The sequence below is a fragment of the Dermacentor albipictus genome, chromosome 1, assembly GCF_038994185.2.
Source record: "Dermacentor albipictus isolate Rhodes 1998 colony chromosome 1, USDA_Dalb.pri_finalv2, whole genome shotgun sequence".
Taxonomy (NCBI): Eukaryota; Metazoa; Arthropoda; class Arachnida; order Ixodida; family Ixodidae; genus Dermacentor; species Dermacentor albipictus.
The window spans coordinates 409,542,143-409,556,621 of record NC_091821.1 but is presented as its reverse complement, the minus strand read 5'-3'; the positions used below and the strand labels follow the sequence as shown (position 1 = coordinate 409,556,621).

General features: G+C 44.1%; 1 protein-coding gene across 10 annotated transcripts in view; it reads right to left on the bottom strand.

The window, feature by feature from the left end:
- LOC135918168 (neuroligin-4, Y-linked-like) overlaps positions 1-14,479 on the bottom strand; it is a 694,509-nt gene that overhangs the window by 497,892 nt on the left and 182,138 nt on the right. The window lies entirely within an intron of this gene.

Here is a 14,479-nt window from a genome sequence, read left to right as displayed (position 1 = left end):
GATGTGTTCCGCAAGAGAAGCACTTCGTCTTCCTCCTTCAACAAACCGAGCGAGTGAGTGTTGAAGGTCATTCACGGTACGTAACACGTGCGACACACTCCATGGATCATTTATGGCTTGTAGTTATAGTGACAAGGAAGCCATCCGGTGTTTCGGTGGCGTTAGTGCGTTTATACTTAATTACAGGATGACTGGGGCTTACGACGTAGATCCGCCCTCCTTGTAGAACGACCGCTGCATCCGTGTACGCCGCTCGAAGGCCCTGTGGGGCGATAGTCAGAGTTGTAAACGTCGGGGAATATTGATTGACCTCGTTTGTGGTAATAGACGTCTAACACATATCAAGGTCAGTCTATTTTGTACAGGCAGACGGGGCTCTCCATTTAAATAAGAGTTAAGAGCAGCGGTCGCTGGAATGGACGATCTTTTAAACACCCTGGCCTTCTCTCGCTCAGTCATAACTCAAAATCACTTGTAGTGTTTGCTGACAATTTGCTAATACTCACTTTGCATAACAGAGTAGAAATAAAAACAAAATGTCATCGGACTACGTGATGAATCATGTGCTCATTTCCACGGTAACATCTTTATTTCAAAATATAGGATGACCAAGAACGATATCAACTGCTGCTCCACGAGATAGTTTTTTGATCAGGAGGATATACTTATGAAGGTGCCATCAAAACATGTAAAGCGAAGCGGACAACAAAGTGAACAAGCGAGGAGCACGTTGCAATGGTGTAAAAGTCTAAGTTGACATGTGCTTTTACAAGAAAGAGAAACACATTTAATCAACGAAGTCGCTTTTGCTTTATTATACCTTGAAAATCCTTATGGCAAGTACAGCTCTTAACAAGCTCACGTACACGCCTTAAGGTCACTTTGTTCTTAATACAAGCTAGGCAAGCCTACATTTTAGTGCACAAATAAAAACTTAACTGCCCGCCATTTCAAACTTGGTTTTCTATGGCTACATTCGTTCACTTTTTTCCTGGGAATTTAGGAAACTGCCACCTCCGTCATGCACCTCAACTAAGTCGTCCATTAATCACCTTTATAAGCAGTTCGCTCCAGATGTTCACGATGCCTTGAATATGCGCGAATGAATCTAGTTAGGCATCGATCGGGACATTCTGGGTAGCACTATACTGATAATATCGGCTAAGAAAAAAAATAATAAATCGATTCTCATGGTTGTCGAAACGCAATAGCCGCGTGCATTCTTGGAACTTGGAATTATGAAAACGTATCGATGAAAACTTCGTGGATGTACTTGAATAGAAAGCCTTGTTAATGTTGCGTATCAGACTGGCTTTACTTTCCACTTTTTCGGCACATTATGCAATTAAATCCCTCTTTTACACTACAATAACCAGCTGAACGACGCTTCTCGTTCGCGGCAAACTAATCCTCCTAATTAAGTACAGGAAAGTCGAGGCGGCCTCATGGTTCGTAACCTCCAACTCGCTTTGAGGAGTGCTAAGGCCAGCAAGAATGCCTAGAAATGCCGAGGTCAGCAAGGGTCACCTTTCACTCAGTGCTCGAGGTATCGGCTGGTAACTCCAGGAAAGACCGTTCGAACTTCAGTTCACAGAAAGTGTTGCTTTGTGAAAAACCGGCAAAACAGGTACACATACGACAAATCCTTGGGAAAGCTCATTACCGTTTCTTAAACGCTGATCGGGTGTCCCGCGGCATTCTCGGTAATTACCTTATTAAAATAGGAGCTTGCGTTACCGACCAGTTTTTGTGCGAACACGGAAACGAAACCTTTACAAAACAAATTCAGCGTCAGGAGTAAACAGATGAGATGTGGAGATTTCTCCTTTGCCGTTCTTTATATCTGGTGTTTGTGTACCCCCTTGAAGGCTTCTTTCGATTTCCTTTTATTTTATTTTACTTTCATTGTTACTGTTCCTAGTCACTGTCATCTCTTCAAAGTTGAGGAGTAGTGAACATTGGTTCGATTCTCATACATCTCATCTGCTAATGACTTCAGTTCTGTTGCCCGAGTTTTGGGTGGCGCTTAAAGCAAGAAAAGTTGTTCATTCAGTAGTTGTGCCACACTACTTCTTGCATTCCTAGCATCTTACTCTATAGCAGATGGTGTTAAATGTATGAGTTCAAAGTGGCGTTGCTAATGCGCCAGAAGCCTCTAAAGAAATTGAACCGTGTCCTTTTAAATTGTCATAACAGCGAAACAGATTGAATGACATGCCTCTGACGAATGGGCTAAGCCGCAATTTCTACGAATGCATGAAAGAAAAAATTAGAAACATTAGGGTATATATACATATGTATGTGCAAAGAGTGTTCCAACTATCATGCACCAGGATTTAAAAATATGCAAACGCCACATAGCTGGACAGAACGAAAATAATGTTGTTTGCCGTCGCTTAGAGATACTCAGATTATTTTTGCATTGCTCCTATTACATATTTAGTGTTAAATAATTAATCAACTTCTCAAATAGTATAACTAAATGAAAGTGCTCATGAGAACATTCTAGAAAAGTTCCCGATACATTTTCTGTTGCTCAATACGTGCTACAAAAAAGTATGTTCCGGAGCATTAAAGCAGCCAGCCAAAACACGCAAGTTGCGCGTAAGGGATGACAGAGGATGGTGTGAGTGTGTAATCAGCAGGTGAAGATGGGTTCGCACAGGTTCGCAAGACCTGTTAACATCGACTGGTCAAGCCCGTGCTTCCACTATTGTGCCCTTAGTCGACGTGCAGCGTGGCAAGCCAAGAGATGTCTGCACTGCTTATGCCTGAAGGCTCTCTAGCGTACGCGTATAAGGGGACCCCATGTTAGCGCAGGCATGCTGTAGCGTATATGTAGCCCACGAAAAGTGCCTGGTACACTTGGAGCAAACTTCATTCAGAAAGGCCCCATCTCAGTCCGGACATAAAACAAAGAACGCGTGCGAAGCATTTCAGTTTAGCCCTAAAGCGCAGTAACTTGCTTTGTCTATGAACGATTGCGGTCTATAATGACACCAAGAAATCTGTGGAGGTGAGACTAAAAGGAGCGCCGTAGACCCTCGACAACGATGGGATATTGTGGCATTGATTTGCGCGTGAGTTCCAACAGTACACGCTTAGTTGTGAGAGTTGCCAGCCTTCACGGCGCAAGCACTTTGCCGTGATGGTTGCGTCGTTGCACGTCGAAGACTTGCGCGCACTTGCGGACGTGTGACCCCAGATGACCAGACAAATGTCATCCGCGCAAGTAAAAGCACCGTCAGTGAAAGCGTATAGGTTGCGTCGTAAGTGCTCAGTGTATGTCACCATAAGCATTAAATCATTGCTTATTCTATAATTGACTGAGTTGCGGCTTTTATAGTGCGCACGTTAATCATAAGTATATGCCTGCGTAAGTCATAACGCCTACGTGGATGCGTAAATTTTTACGCAAACGGACGCGCAGGAACATGGAGGCCGAACCTGCTGTACTAGCCAATGTACAGGAGCTTTACGGTCGCTAGCCGCATGCTCTTGATAAAGATATACAGTAAGAAAGCTGGCGATGGTAGGCAGAAATCGCAACACCACAACGAAATTCACAAGAACTACCATAAATTTAGAGAGCTTTCTGAAAGGTACTTTTACATCGGAAGCTGGCACGACGTAATACAAGTTAAACAGCACAGAAACACAAAGAGCCTGGTCACACATATTCGCGCTTTATGAGTGCAGTTCGCGAATCTGTTTAGAGAAGTGCAGGCTTGCACAAGCTTACTAGCCTAATTACTGATTATCCACCCAAACGCGACCGACCGAGGACAGCAAAGAAAAATTATTTGGAGTTCTGAATAGGATTAAAAATAAAACTGAATGGAAATACGATTGGCCGCAGGTGGGATACGAACCCACATCTTCGCATTACACATGCGATGCTCTTATCAAATGAGCTGCCGCAGCGTCGTTTTCCGTTTTCCCATCTACTTTCTGCAGTGGTGTAGCCAGGGGTGCGGGCTGGACTATATGCGTGCCACACGAAGCTAAATAGGCGTAAACTAACACCTAATAATACCACATCATAACAAAAAATGAAGCAAATCTATGGCCAACAGATAGCGAATGTTGCGTTACGAGATTTATTAGCTATAGCAGCAAGATCTGAATGAAAGTAAAAACAAGACGAGATCGAGCAGTCTGTAAAAAAATTAAAACAAATAAACAAACAAAAATAGGGCCCGGGGGAATGGCAGCGAGAAGTGTTTCATAGGCGCCCCTCTATGGCTCATGGCCTGCAGAACCGAGTCTGCGGGCCGAGCCAATAGCAGCGGCAAACAGAACACGCTTGTAAAGCAATTTTCTCCGCCGGCGCGTTTGCCGCTCCCTTGAGAGGTCGTGAAGTCGCCCAGTTATTTGGACGGCGGAAAAAGAAGGGGAGGGAAATCTTTACGTAAACAAAACTTTTGAAGTCATTACTGGAACTCGAATGACCCTCAAAAACTTATTGAAAAACTTCGTGTTTTACGAAAACGAAATGTTGCGGATTACCACTCCGGATAACTGAGCAAAATAAAACCGAGGGCACTGCCGAGAAAAAGTCAGAACGTAGCCCCTATAGACATATTGAACTTATTCTCGGCAAGTTCTCTATTGCTTTTTTTTTCGTCTGTGGAAAATATTGATGCCAAAAAGGACCAGGAAGTCAAGAGGCATAAAAACGACCAAAACACGTGAGTGTGATTGAAGTTTTCTTCTACTGCATTCGGAAGTGTCGCGTATTTGTTTGTTTTCTTTTTGTTTGTTTGTTTTTACAAAATCAATTTTTTTTCCTTTTTTTCTTTTTTTTTGCAGATCAATCTGCCGTTCTTCCTCTCCAATGAAATAAAACAGTCATAAAGCTTTGTTTTCAGAAACATAGCAGCGTAAGCGAGAAGAAAGACGTAATTTTAGCTACGGTGCTTCCTATCTCTTGCCGAGTAATTTGAACGCTGAACTATGGCGGCAACCATTTGAGCGATACAGCCCGAAACATTCTTCACTGATGCTTAAGTTCCTCTGCACTTGACGAGTCACTGTGAATTTGAGCACTTGCGTACAATGAGTGCCTTTGGGCGTGACGCTTCCCCAAAAGCACCTCTCCACAGTACACTATGTAAGCGACTAAAAGGAAACTTCAAGCGATTACCAGTGGGTAAGCAAGAAAAACGCGAGCCAAGTAGAGGCACTTTTCTTTGTTAAGACTTGAGCTTGTTTTCGACAGGGCTTGTCCCTGGCCAAGACAAGTGCCTTTGTCGAAACATCTTCATGCCAAGGCTGCACTTGTTCACCAGCGTACCATTTGTCTTGTTCTAACGAATACTTCTTTTCATACCTTGTTTAAATACCTTCATCGATAGAATATCATAAGAAGCCAACAAACACTGACATCAAGGACAACATGGGAGAAATTACTTGTGCCTAATAATTGAAATAAAGAAACGACAAATTAATGGGAATGAATTGGGCGAAAAAACAACTTGCCGCAGGTGGGGTACGATTCCACAACCTTCGCATTTCGCGTGCGATGCCCTGCCAATAGAGCTACCGCGGTGCCGTTTCCCCATCCACTTTCTTGTGTATTTATGTTTCCTAGTGGAGCCCTGGGAGTGCTAGCCAGCGCCACCACTCACAGACCTTGGCGGCGGATGTGGAGCTTCCTCCCTGCCGCAGGCGTGAAAATGGAAAGGTTGTGGGATCGTTCCCCACCTGCGGCAAGTTGTTTTTTCATCTACTTTCATTTCCATTAATTTGTCGTTTATTTATTTCATTTATAAAGCACAAGTAATTTACCCTGTGTTGTCCTTGGTGTCAGTGTTTGTTGGCTTCTGATGATATGACTCATAAACCTCGGGCCCATCGGTTAACCCCCTTTCTTTCGCTCATTACTGGGAGGCTTTCTGGAACATGTGAAGTTCTTGGCGTCACAGAGAAGGTAAATTTAGAACATGCAACACTCTTTCCGTATTCCCCCTTTAACCATGGGAGAAAACCGAACATGACTGCAGCGTAATGAGCAAATGCAACTTTGCAAAAAAGAAAAAGAACACGCTAGCAGCAAGGACCCGATCACATGAACTAGTTGGTAGTTTTCGAGGATATATTGGAGCTACAGCGCAATAATCGCACACAAAACGACGTGTCGAATGACTAGGACGAGCGCTGTCCTTCTCAGTTGCTCTTTTACCCCATATGTCCTGCTTTCCCGCTGTTAGCATTGCACCTGAAGAGGCGCTAGTGCACGCAAAGAAATGTTCGAGTTCTTACATGCAAGTGGGCGCTGGGAGCGAGACGCCTTGAGCAGACCATTCTGTTGTACCGGGAAGTATTCTACCACAAGAACAAACTACGTTGCGAAACAGCGCGCTGTGTACGGCTCTAACGGCGCGTGGCTTTGGTCGACTGCATTACGATGTCGCGTTGCGACGATAGCTGGTAGCAAGGCTCGCAGCATCAATTTCGAAATACCATTCGTCAATGCAAACGCTACTACCTATGCATGATTGATTTTGTTCTTCGACTACAAATGGCCGCGTTGGAAGGCGCAGGAACCTTTCCGTTCAGATAACGTACGATTCGATGGCCATTTCTATAGTCACTGTACCTCAGCGACATTTATATCATTGTGAGACCACAGGAACAACACCAAACACTTACTAGACTGGTGCACAAATGGGATGAAAGCAAAGAAAAAAAAAGAATCCCCTTCACCTGTTTTTTCATACTTCGAGCACTAATTTAATGACAGTTTTTGTACTTCTCTATTTATTCAGTCCCACTTATGAAGTAACGTATTCACCCTTTCATTTATGAGCAAGGTAGAGAAAACGATGGGGCTTTTTTTGCTCTACTTCATCTTGATCGCTTATCTTATTTTAGGAAGTGCCATGTCAGCCAGCTAGTGCACCTTCTACTCTTACTAGTTGATTATTCTGTGAAAGAACTATGCCAACAATGAATTTCACTTGAACGTTGACGGTTCGGTTTCTCCTTAACCTTACCTTCTATTTCATGGCACGCAACCATCCCTTCGCGTCTTGCCTCCACTAGGAGTTCACCACTGCCCATGTCCCTAAATGGATGAGTAACTCAAAAGTTCCTTCTAAAGCGCGTCGTTACACGAAGGATGGCCATAAGAGTCAGAGGTAACTAGTCTTTCGAGAATTCTAGAGAAATCCTCCTGATTGCCATTCATGTTAGAGTCAGTGGCAAATAATACAACTAACGCGAGGCCATAAATAAAAATAACAGAGGGCATTTAGGTATACACCAAAAAAATTTGAAAGAGAGCCGTCAGCTTCCAAGAACACTGTTCCAACGTTCTCCTCCCCATATATTTTTTTTCAAGCAGGCTCTGGGAAAAGAAGATTGCTCGTGAGGTTCCTAATGCAACGAATGGCGCTTGTGTGCGCGAGTTCGGTGCTTGTTTTGTTGCGACATCAGATCGCCGTGTACGCGAGCATAAGCGTCGAAGCGGCTTCGTGTTCGGCGCTGTGGAGTGGGCATCGCTCGGAGAGGAAGCAGCAACCGAATCTAGTGGCACTTATTTTTTCCTACCGCACCCAGCCTGGCTCTCGTTTCGTTTCCGCTGATCGCGTTCCGCCGAGTTTACGGCGACGTTTTACAGCTTCATTAACCGCCGGGACAAAAGGCACACTCGGACGAACAACATATTCTTTCTTCTTTTTTTTCTTTTTCCCGAAAACAAAAGAAGGCACCGAGACTTCAAAGAAAACCGCTGAAGAAGGGACCCCGCTGAACGTCGAAGCGAGGCCTCGAGTGAGCCGCTTGCAATACCGTCGACCGCCCGCAGCGACCGATTCCACGCGTGTTTTTCTCTTTGAAACACGACGACGCGAAAATGGCTCTGCCAGGATAATGCGCAGCTGGTGTTTTCGAATGCAGACGCGAACGGAGAAGTGCTTTATAAAAGTTCGTCTTTTTTTTTCCCCCTTCTTGTTCTCTCTCCTCCAGAATGCACGCTTCCGTGGCCTGGAGGCGGCCGAGAAAGAAGCGTCCGCCTGCGCGAGGCCTTTGCTGTACAGTTCCTGCAGCGAAGCGGTTTGCATTACGGAAGCAGCCTCGCTGTCTGCTCTTACTTGCTTACTTCAGGAATTACAAAAGGCGAAATGAAGCACACCGTAGGAAGGGGGGGGGGAGGGGGGAGGGGGCATATATATAGAGAGAGTGGGGGAATTGGAAGGAGCATTTGCGACTCACGCCATCGCATAATTCGTTGCTGACCTGGCGTTCTTTCGATTTTGGAAAACAACGTCAGCAAATTACGGTAAAGCGATATAACCCCGACGGAGAGGAAACACGCAAGATCGAAGACGACGAGACCAAGAGAAAGGAGCGGGGCGGCAGAGACGCAAATCGAGTTATACACCGTAAAGGCTGCTTGCGTTTCGTGGGACTGACGTTCTTGTTTATTCTTTCTATAGTTACTATTCTGTCAATTATTATCGCTTCAAATGACTCCTTTTTCTCGACTGGTAACTCCTTTCGCTCTTGTAAAGATTTGCGATTCCGCGTTCCGTTATTAACGGGCATCTCTGCTAGTTAGGCACTAAGACCTTCACAAAGAATGTTAAGGCCTGTTTGCTCTGATTGAGTTCTGGAACGCCGTTTTCAAGTACAAATGCGACGGAGACCGGGCGGGGGATTGTGTGCGCATTTTAATGAATAGGTAAAGTTCGGGTGGTTTCTGCGTCGATCAAAGAGACGCTGTTTGCAAGAGACAATGGAGGGGCCATTCTTTTGGGTGTTTCTGTGTGCGCGCAACGCTCTCGTTTATAGCATAGCGAACAGCAGAATTGGCTCCTAAATGTTCGTTCTTCTTTAGGTAACATCGGAAACTACTCAGTGCGATACGTGGTCAGTGGGCAGTTTTAGATGTCTATAGTACACAAGCAAGCTGTCGTTAGCCGACGTCACGCAAAGGCGCCTTTGTATACGCATGAACCATGACACCAAGTGCAGTCAATAACAAGTTCTGTCAGTGGCGTCGGTGACCTAGCTACTACTTTTCGCAATTCGATGCTGCTAATGCTGTCAGAAAGAAAGCAAACTGATTAGTTTAGTTGCCTGAATTGTAAGATATCTTTTTCGCGATGTCAATATCGCTATCAGAATCCTTGCTTTAAAGCTAGTAATGTCAGTGCTCTAAAAGAATGACGATGTTTTTTCCTCGACATGCCTCAAATGTGAAGCACTGAACTACTATTCAGAAAGTGATATCATAAAAGTCCACAAACAGTGACACCGAGGACAGCATAGGGGAAATTACTTGCGCCTAATAAATGAAATAAAGAAAACTTCCATCAATTGAAATGAAAGTGGATGAAAAAACAACTTATCCCAGGCGGGGAACGAACCCACAACCTTCGCATTTCGTTTGCGCTGCTCTACTAATTGAGCTACCGTGGCGCCGTTTCACCATCCTCTGTCTTGGGCATTTATGTTTCCTATTAGAACCCTGGGAGTATTGACCAGCGCCACCGCTCGCAAGACCTTGGTGGCTGATATGGAACATCCTTTCTGCCGCAGGCATCACGAGAACGTGATCTATTTGGTGAAGGCAACTGGTCAATAAACCCACACATGCTACCTGAAGGCATCAATGTTGCCGGATTCGAGACCCTCGCTATGCAACTAACGAGAAGAACCGAGGGGCCCCATTTTTATTAGTCCTATCATAAGAAGCCAACAGTGACACTGAGGACAACATAGGGGAAATTACTTGTGCTTAATAAATGAAATAAATAAACGCTAATTTGACCGGTTGCCTTCACCCAAAAAGATCACGTTCTCGTGACGCCTGCGGCAGAAAGGATGTTCGACGTCGGCCGCCAAGGTCTGCGAGTGGTGGCGCTGGCTAACACTCCCAGGCTTCTACTAAGAAGCATAAATATACCCAAGAAGGTGGGCCGGCAAACGGCGCCACGGTACCTCAATTGGGAGAGCACCGCACGCGAAATGCGAAGGTTGTGGGTTCGTTCCTCTCCTGCAGCAGGTTGTTCTTCCATCAACTATCATTTCCATTAATTTAACGTTTCTTTATTTCATTTATTAAGCACAAGTAATTTCCCCTATGTTGTCGTCAGTGCTTGTTGGCTTCTTATGATATGACTAATAAATATCGGGCCCCTCGGTAACCCCCCTTTCCTCTCGTTTATTCTGAAAGTGAAACATTTATGGTGTTTTTTTACCTAAGCGTACTTTTATGCTGTATGTGAGCCGCCTAGGCGGCGCCTTTGTATTTGTAACAGCCTGTACGTCTATCGACCATATTAGATCTCTTATGTTATCTGATTCACTGCTCTCAGGAAAAAAACTAACTTTTAGGTGCAATGAAGAAAACTTATTTTCCATTCTCGTGTAGAGTTTACACTGAGGGCTAAGTGCAATGTCAAGAAGTTTTGATACTTCAGGGATTAATTTTCAGTAACAGAAGAAATTAGACAGCGCTAACCTAGACATTTACATGGAAAGAAAGCACATGGACAGCGCTTTACTCCCAACTATAGTCTATCCACCCTCCGAAACTTCTAACGACTTCACGCATTCTTGCAAATTCACAGGTTAAACATATATTACGGCAAATAATAACTATTTCTAAAAGCAAACCTTCATGATAGTGACAGACGCGCCGCTAATACAGCTCATGCCTCGTTTCGCTATACCTAATGATTCTAGTGGTTACCACGCGGTCGTATGTTTGTTTCAGCCTAAAATCCCAACTTCATGAAACCACGGGCCAGTCTTGAAAGCGATGGGCTGCGCAGTTAAATACGCATAATCCTTGTTCCTTCCTGAAAATTCGAGTTCTCAGGCCCGATCATGGACGCAGCGGCGGCATGGCCTGTACGCCGAAGGCCTCACATTCTTATCAGAAGGAAAGATTCAACAGGGCGGGAACTATTGAAATAACTTCCTATGTGGGAAAAAGGCAATGGTTCTATTAGTAATACGTCTGTACAACTTGTCGGCAAGAAAACAGTTCTTTCGATCATGGTGGATTCGATATGAATTTATTTTCTGCCAAAACATGAATCCTTGCACACTGTAAATGGACGGGGAAGGAATACTATGTACAATGCGTGCGCTGAAGTTTAATAAAAGAATGGGCCTTACAGCTAATTGAAGATGAGAGGAAACGCGCACATGATGTTCAAGACTCGAGTAGTCGAAAGGGAAGCAGTTCGCCAAGATTGCAAAAAGAGAAAGTGCCAAGAAAACGAGATAACAGTGGCGCGAGAGAACTTGGACTCTTTGAAATTCAGAGGAGCTAAGAAGACTGAGACAAATGTGAGGTTTGGGAGCTTGTGTGAGTAGCCGGTTATGGTTAAGACGCCAGAAGGAGTGAACATGTCAGTTAGTCGTAACATGCGTGGAGTCCGTTACTTGTGAGGTATTGTTGAAAAAATACCAGAGACTGCAGATTATAGAATATGCAAGAGGTATTCCACTTCGGAAATACGTGACTCGAGTAATTGAAGACGCTATCAGTGACGATATCCAAGCACCATAAATGAGAAGCCACGAGGGCATCGAAGAAGCAGCTCCTTGCTGTACAGAACGCTTCGTGAAAAAACAGCGAAGGAAGATCTTACTCAGAATATGACAGTACCCGACCGCGATAGGCACGATTGTTTGGAAGAGGTGACCAACTTTGACGGCTTCCAGAACTGCGGAAGCGAGAAGAAGGGCAAGCAAAAATGTTACACTTCCAGATGTACGTGACTGCGAAGCTGCAAGAGTGGCGCGGACGGAGTGGACCACAAGAATAAAATAGCAGCACCCGAGAATTCGAATTACCAGAGAAGGCATACAAGGGAAGCAGAAACATGCGCGATTCCCGAGGCCGAAACACAATAAGTAGATCTTGAAATACTTGTATGCTCAAAGCGAAACTAATTCGAAAAGAGCGTGCGAACCTTTTCACTACTCTGGACTGAGTGTAGAAATTGACGGAGTCAGGTGAAAACGTTCAGCATTGTTAAGTAATAAGCAATGACGAGTGTCTTTTGTGCACATGATAAATTAAACGGCTTCAGTAGCATGTATTTTATTTTATTTTTATTTATCCGTAACGTAAGCCTTTACAGGCTCATGCAGGAGTGGGTCACAAGAAAAACAAAACAAAACAAAAGCGTATGGGCAGAAAGAAGAGAAAGCAATGAAATGCGATAATTTTTACAATGTAAACAAATAAGACACAAACAGAACGAACAGTGCAAGGCAGATAATACAGGCAAGGGGAACAGTTGCGTAAAGTGCAGACGTGGTGGTGACCAATCAAAACATAGTTGCGCAGTACAACGTTATAACAGAGCCCTAAACTATCGCGAGCAGGCCTACTCATAGAAAAGTGTACGTATTTTGCCTTCGAATTGTTTGATAGAGTCCACATGCGCAATTTTTTCTGGCAAATGGTTCCAGGCTTCAATTGCAGAAGGAAAAAAATTAAGATTTATATGTGTTGCAGAGAGCAGAAAAATGACTTATCCACTTATTATGATTTGTTCTTTGCGAATGTTGGAAGGGTAGCTTGATGTACTTTGTTTTCTGTATGTCTATGCGCCCGCGATAAAGAAGGAAAAGAGACTTCATGGCAGCGATACGCCGTCCTAATATTAGAATGCGGATGTTTGCTTGTTCAAGTAAAGCACTGATGCTATTATACGGTGAGTATCTGCAATAAATAAAACGGAGTTGCATGCGCTGTATCCAATATACTTTGTCAATGAAGTAAGACTGGTACGGGGACCATACAATACTGTCATACTCAAGTATCGGCTGAACGAGTGTTTTAAACGCAGCTAATTTGACATGGGACGGTGCTGTAGCCAATTTCCGACGCAAGAAATTGAGTTGCCTGAATGCCTTTACACATGTGTTATCAATGTTAGCGTTCCATTTGAGCAAGCTTGAGAATGTCACACCCAAATGTTTTACAATATCTGACCTTATTATTGCTGTGCCCCTTATATTGTAGGTGAATATGCCAGATACATTTTTTATGTGTAAAAGTGATGCATGCTGTTTTACTGATGTTGACTTTCATTCCCCACCTTACAAATCAATTTGCAACGCTGTTAGTGGGGTGTTTAGTTTAATTTTATCGTCCAGGTACTGAACAGTTGTGTAAATCACCTGCGAAAAGACGTACTTTTACGTTAGGCTCAACACATGATGGGATGTTGTTGATGTACACAAGAAAGAGCAGTGGTCCTAGCCCGGACCCCTGTGGCACACTGGAAAAACCTCAAGGCTCTTAGACTCAGCATTGTTTACCGATTCATATTGTGATCTGAGTGAGAGATAAGATGCTATCCATGCAACAGTGTTACATTCAATGCCAATGAGTTTTTCAAACAGATCATAGCCAGGTACGCAATCAAAGGCCTTGGAGAAGTCTACGAATATGGCGTCTGCTTGGAGTCCGGAATTGATATCTCTGCGAAGTCATGAGCAATTTCGAATAGCTGTGTTATCGTAGAAAGGCGCTTCCTGAAACCACGCTGTTTAGGGTATATCAGGTTATTGCTTCCTAAGTAACTAATAATGGATTTGTTAATATTGTACTCCATTAATTTGCAGCAGCAGCTTCTTAGACAAATTGGTTGGTCTTGGCTACTAGGCGCGAAAACACACACGACACAAGGAAGGGGACGAGACAGAGCGCCACTTACAACAAGCGTGTGGTGTACCTCCAAATAAAAACAGTTGTAAGTGGCGCTCTGTCTCGTCCCCTTCCTTGTGTCGTGTGTGTTTTCGCGCCTAGTAGCCAAGATGAATTGTGACCAACTTGCCCAACAAGACGTCCTTTTAAAATTGGTTGGTATGCGTCTATATGCAACCTATTGCAACCTATGTGAATGGGGATTACATTTGCAGCGAGCCAGTCTGAAGGTAATGCAGCTGCCTGAAGCGGCACCGTAAAAATCCTGTGTAAGAACCGAGCTAGTTAGGCAGCATATCGTTTTGCAAACTTATTGGAAATGCTATCGGGACCAGGCATTTTTTTTTGTCGACGTTCAAGAGCAGGTTCAGTATACCTGGCTCAGTCATGACAGCGGGCATCACTGAATACGATGCACACGAAACGTCACTTGGACGGGAAGAGCGTGTCAGCGCAGATTGGAAATGGGCATTGAAAGCCTTAGTATTGTTGACGTGCGCATCATGTATTATCAGTATTATTGACGTGCGCATCATGTATGAAAGATCCCGCGATTTCAATTCGCACTATTGGGTTTTCAGGTTTTGACAGATAGCGCCAGAATTTTTGCGGCTGATTGTGCATGAAGTTCATCAGAGTATTGGAGAAAAAGTCATGTCTCGCCTTTTTTTTTTTAATTCTAACTTTAACGTATCTGACAGATGCGCGATCGCCAACAGATTTTGTTGTTTCCTGCGCATCCTTTGCAATTTTCTTTTCGAGTGGATGAGGCTCCGGGTGATCCAGGGTGCTTTT